The sequence below is a fragment of the Balaenoptera acutorostrata genome, chromosome 1 (genome assembly GCF_949987535.1).
Source record: "Balaenoptera acutorostrata chromosome 1, mBalAcu1.1, whole genome shotgun sequence".
Classification (NCBI taxonomy): domain Eukaryota; kingdom Metazoa; phylum Chordata; class Mammalia; order Artiodactyla; family Balaenopteridae; genus Balaenoptera; species Balaenoptera acutorostrata.
Window position 1 is genome coordinate 65,818,376 of NC_080064.1, and position 6,011 is coordinate 65,824,386.

Sequence of the window (6,011 nt, forward strand, 5' to 3'; positions counted from 1 at the left end):
GTCTGAAGGACAGTTAAGGTGCAAAATGAACCATTATAAGACCCTCTCCCTAGAAGAAAAGTGGAGCCCGGCAATTCCCTCAATTTAAATTTTCAGAATATCTGTGCCCTTCCTCGCTTCGATTTAAGGGATTAAAAGATTTTGGGTCCTGGGCAAGAAGGTGCCAATGTAAAGAAATAGGAAGCTAGAACTACCAATACAGAGAAAGGCGTGAGACCCTCTGTACTACCAGCACATACTTTTTTCCCATTCAAAAAGCCATCCTTTATTGCCTGGGGCCAGACACTGAACTAGGTTCCAGAGAATCAGAACAGCACATGGTTCCTGCCTCTGGAGTGCCTGAAGCCTGGAGCTGCGTTAAGATCTGTTGGGGTCGGCTTTATTCACCTGTTTGTTTCGGGGAAATCTATTTCTAAGGACTTCTCCGGAGTAGTGATAGAGGGTGCGGCGAGATGACCTTTGCAGAGCCGGAGCTGGGCACCGAGGCTTCTGCAGACTCCACTTTAGTGAAAGTCCAAAGAAAAGTTCCGGAAGTGGGCGCCGGCCTTTGTACCGCAGGAGGTACGGAGAGCTGTGGTCACTTGTTCAATCCGGGTTTTGATCCACTGGCTGATGATTAGTCATCGGATTCTGTAATTTGCAAAGAAAAGGAGAAAGATTTTACCACCGATTTAAAAGCTCGACTCCTTTTTTCCCTTTGCGGTTGGCTTATTAGACACTCCAAACCATTCTGTGCTTTTAAACCTCGGCACCGCAGAGTAAAGGTGGGGGCTAGGGAGCTCTTTCCCGCCGGATGCCCACTAACTGCAACTCAGCCGGAAGCGGGCGGGGGCAAGCGGCTGGCAGGTGGACCACCTGCACTGGAGCCACAACCCAGGTCAACTGGACTACGTAAAAAACCATCTGCAGTTGGGGTAGATGAATCCATTGAATGAAATTGTCCTTTTCCGAACTCACCCCAAAGAGGACAACATAGCGGAATGGTTAAGACGCGGGCTTTCAAAAAAGAAGGAAAGTCGGGCCTTAGCATCCGGCGTCTGGGTTCGAATTCCGACTCAGCCTGGTATAATGGCCTTAGGCAAGTTACTGAAGTACGATTAAGCTCCTCGGCGCCAGTGGGGCGTTTGACAAAGAGCAACAGCTATGAGTACTGCCACTTTCACAATATTCAGAAGTTTGCACAAACTGACAGAAGGCAGGGTGCCAAGCATTTAAATGCGCCAGATTAACCCCCAAATAAAGCAGTGGGAGGAAAAGTTGTTCAGGTGCGTCCTCGGGCCGAGATGCCAGGGTTAGAGGTGGCTCGCAGCTGTGCGTTCTTCTCCAGAGGCCCTGCAGCACTGAGAGGGTCCTCCGGCACTGACGACCAGATCAGGTGAACTACTCGAAATGGTCAGCTGGAATCAAGGTCGGTGCTGAGGAGCATGGCCTGTCCCCTTCACCTGGGGAATGAAGCCTTTGGTGACGCCTCTGCTTCTGGACATCTGTAGGGTGGCGAAGGAAGACGCGGAGGAGAGGAAGAAGATTGCATTCATTGAGAATCTACTGTGTCTGTCGGTGTACACATTCAACATCATTAGTGCTGTCATCCCCATTTTACTGATGAGAAAACCAAGTTGTTAAGTTGTTAAATTACTCGAAAATCCAGTACAGGTTTGACTAACTTCAAAAACCGTGCTCTTAGTATAACACATTGCCTAGCTCTTTTTATTTTTATTTATTTTTATTTTTATTTTTTTTAACATCTTTATTGGAGTATAATTGCTTTACAATGGTGTTTTATTTTTTTATTTTTATTTTTATTTTATTTTTTATTATTTTTTTAAACCCTGATCTCCCATGAAGGCAGGCAGGCAGGCAGGGAAGGAGGAAGGGAGAAGGGGAGGAGAGGAAGAAAATACTGCCACAATTGCAAGAACCAATCTCCCGTGGCAGAAATCCATATAAAAAGTTATTTAAGTTGAAAAATTATGGCTCAAGATTATTCCTCAGGCTTTTAAAAAATTATCATTTTACAAGATACATCTGATAAGCAACGATGGGACATGGAAGTGTTGCCGGGGGAGACACTGAGGTTGCGGGTAGAACTGCGTGGGCTTGTATGGGTGCAGTCACACTGGCTAACCACCGGAGCTGCAAGTTCTCTTATCAAAACCGGATCGACGCCTGCGAATGGTAGGCTCACACAGCTCCCTGCCACCACTACCCCTCCCCACTCCACCCAAAAAACACCGTCAGGCGCCCACGTTTTTGCACTCGGATCAAGTTTGGCTCTCCTGCCTCCCTTGCTGGGTTTTAGTCAACTCTCAGGGATCCCTGGGAAACGAGGCGGGGGCGGGGAGAGGAGGACGGGAAGCCTGCGGGGATTGGTTTCCGTCCTCTTTCTAGATTAGTGAGCTCCAAGCTAGATCAGCTTGGTGGCCTAGGATGTGTAGGAAAACGCCGGGGAGAAGGGAGTTAGTGAGTTGTTGTTGTTTCTCTCCAACTCGTAGTTTGGCACTTACGGAGTTGCGTGGGCAGAGGTCTGTAGAAATAGGTTAGAATCGGGTTTCCGCTGGTCCTGCCCTGTTGCTCATTCTGAACGATAAAATGCATATAAAATCAGCAGCTCCAAACCACAAGCGTGCTTAAGGCGAGATTGTCGGCTTGGAAATGTCATAACGAGTAAAGAGTGTAGTGGACTTCTGCGCTTTGCGCAGTAGCATTTAGCCCGGGAGCGTCCCAGACTGCGCCCTGCCTAATTTCGGGCTGTATATGGCTTCTAATTCCCTCTCTCTTACCATCCGTCCTATCAGGCGAGAAACACTTCCGCTCTCTCCTGCCGCTGCGGACCTGGCGAGTTTACTTGAGCTCAGGAGGGAAAGGGGGAGGAGGGGGTCGAGCGCACCGCCTGAAAAGGAACACCGAATCTACACGTACAACTCTCTTGGAAGCAGGACTCGGTTTTTGGTTGTTGGGTTTCTAGAACTGCTGGTGACAACCGGCCCCAGCGGGCGCATCCGACAGCATATAGCGGAACAGATTCCCGGCGGGGCCGGAGAGCGGAGGCTGGGTCTGAGCACCGTGCACTCCAGCTGTCCCGCGCCGAGCACGCTAGCCTCGCCGGGAAGCCCCTCCAGCTTCGGCCCGCAGTGAGGGAGAGACTGGTGGGTCCCAGACGGAGGCCCTCGCCACCCTTGGGCGACCCCCGCTGGCATGAATAAACGTGCCCTTCCCTTTTTCTCGGAAACTGGGTGACGAGGTCTGAAAAAGGAGCCTGGGACCGGTAAGTCCCAAGGTGAGCGTATTTCCCACTCCGCGATCTCTAAGGGGGCTTCTGAGCTGGGCAAATTTGTGTGTGTGGGGGGGGGGGAACAAACCTCTGGAAACTATTTCTTTCCGCCCCTTTCCAGGTCAATATTAATAATGGTTAGACGAGGTGGGCAAAAATCAAAGGATACCCTGAACCAAGTGTGACCTCCGCAGTTTCAGAGCGCTCTTGGCTGAGAGCTTTCCCGCTTACGGGTAAAGAGGTCACTAAAAGAATCACCCACAAGCTGTGTCTTCTTACCGGCGCAGAGGTCTTCCCCACCTCCACGCTCCGACAGTCCTCTGGCCGACCCCCGGCGCGGGTACCTGAGGGTAGGGGTGCGGTCAGCGAGAGCCGCCGGCTCGGGAAAGTGCAGGGCCCCAAGCGCTGGCGCTGCTTTTGCGCCTGCAGGCCCAGGAGTCCTGGACACGTCTCGTTTGACAGCGTTTTCGTCCGGGCCCCAGTAGTGTCTCTCCCAAGTCTACACAGGTCTGACTCGAGCGCGTCCTCAAAGGCTGGTGGGAGGGCTGGGAGCCGGGGCGGGCGCGGATTCAGGAAGCGAGATCCCGAAGATTGCTTGAGTACCGCGGAAACTCCAGGTTAAGTTCCGTCAAACGTGTGGTTACTCACCGCGAGGAGCTCAAAGGCAATGGGTTCAATAGTCAAGTTTGTGGGGACTTTCCCTACTTAAAGTAATAATTTGCTAATTCGGATCTATTGCTTTTAAATATCGAGTTCCAGAGACCTCTTGTCAATGCAGGCTTAATTTCATCCCACTGATGAAGGATGTTTATAAACGGCTCCTGTGGTGCAAGCCGAGTGTGAAAATATCAGTTTTATGCCTTTGGATAAGAATTACCGAGGTGGAAGGCTTATTAGGCGATTACAAATTTCGCAGCTGCTCGTAGCCCAATTAGGCAGCTCTTCGCCGTGAGTGGAAGCTGCGGGGGTCAGAGCGGGTTGGTGTTCCAGCTCTCCAGCCCTGGACCTCCAGTCAAGGCCTGACTCTACCCAGACCCCTTCCCTGACCCCCTCGGGCTTTAGGGAGACACCCTGCGCCTCCCAACTAGCTGGGCACCGCAAAGCCCGGGACAGGATGCACTCCCAAGTCTCTCTGGCTTTCTTTCTCCCACCCTTGCAAACAGCCCTGCCCTCCAGGGGTGTTGGTTGCCCCCTGGGTGGGCTTGAGGTCTCAGATTTTCATTTAAGGAGAGGTGGCATTCCAGAAATTTCAGGTTAGTAGGTAGGAACCGCCCCAACGCGGCGAATCCTCACCCACCTGCAGACACACATGATGATGTTTTTTTGGTCTGTCTTTGTTCGACCAAAATTGGTCTCAGTTGGAGTTCGAGCTAAAAACCCTCATTACGAAGACAAAAAGAGTCCTGACTTGTAGCACAAGCACCTAACGTAGGAAGAGGTACTCTGCAAAGCATCAGGCGAACGCTTCCTTTTCCGGAGCCGAGGAGGAGCCTGGGTAAGAGGTGTGACGCGAGCTCCGAGGAGTTGCGGCCACTGTGCAGGAATGACCTCTCGGTATGCTTGCCCTTGGCAAGGGGTCATAGGGTGGTTGGGTCGAGGACGAGAGGGAAGCGCAGCCCTGACATTCATAGCAAACACCTGCGCGTCCTCCTCCTCCTCCCGCCTCCACACACGACCTCCAGCCAAAGGCCTACACCGCCTGGGACTCAGAAACTCACCACCCGCAGGCCTACTGAGCAAGGTTGGGTGCGCGCAATTACCCCGCGGGAAAAGTCCGCGTCGTGCCGGGCGCCAGGAGTAAAGCGGCCGCCAGACCGTCTTTTAGGTCTTCTTATGTCTGACTACCATTCTTCTTCCCCAAGCCCAGAAGCCTCTAAAAATGAATCATTTCCTCCACTTATGCAGCGATAGGAGCTCTTAGATCAAGATTAGTATTTTGAAAACCTGATTGAGAGCCGCCTGATTAGGCGGGGGGGTGGGGGTGTGTGTATGTGGAAAGACCGCATAAACGCCCGCGCCCCCGCCCTACTTCCAAAAATAACTCCAGCTCTCCCCGGATCTCCAAATGACCCGCGCGACTTTTTCTCCCGGATAGCAGCCAAACAGTACCCCAGATTCATTTTGCAGACCCTCACGAATAGAAACTGTAACTAAATCTCCGAATTGGGTCTTTATTTTTAATTCCACTTTCATTCCTGCTCTATACACGGCCTGGTAGTCAACATTCTACACGACTCTCTTTCCATTCAGAAGAGCCATCTCGAGACCGATGCTATTTCATGGAAAATGCATTATGTGAATTTTTCCAAAAATACTAATATTTGCACTTGATAAGAAACACAAGTCTTTCTGTTCTCCAAGCACAGGTTAGCATTTCGAGAAGTCGGTCCACCCCAAGCCTTCAATTCTGTGAGAGGTCACAGATTAATCATAGCGTCCCCCTCCCCCCACTGCGTAAATTTAAGCGAGAGCTCCCAGAGAGGACCTGCAGGGGGATAGCTAATATTAACGTGGGCGCAGCTGTGCGTAAAGAAAACAATGGCGTTAGGAAAATGCTCTAGAGACCCTCGTGTTTATGGGAGAAAAATGTAATGGAGGCAAAACTAAATTTGCAGTCGTTGCTTGGTCCCAGGCTGTTACATGGCTCACTTCATCACAGGAAAGTCTACCTGTCTTTGCCCACTGCCCTTCCTCTAGCCTGCTGCTGACGGGTCTGGGCGGGAGCACTTCGATCTTCCTC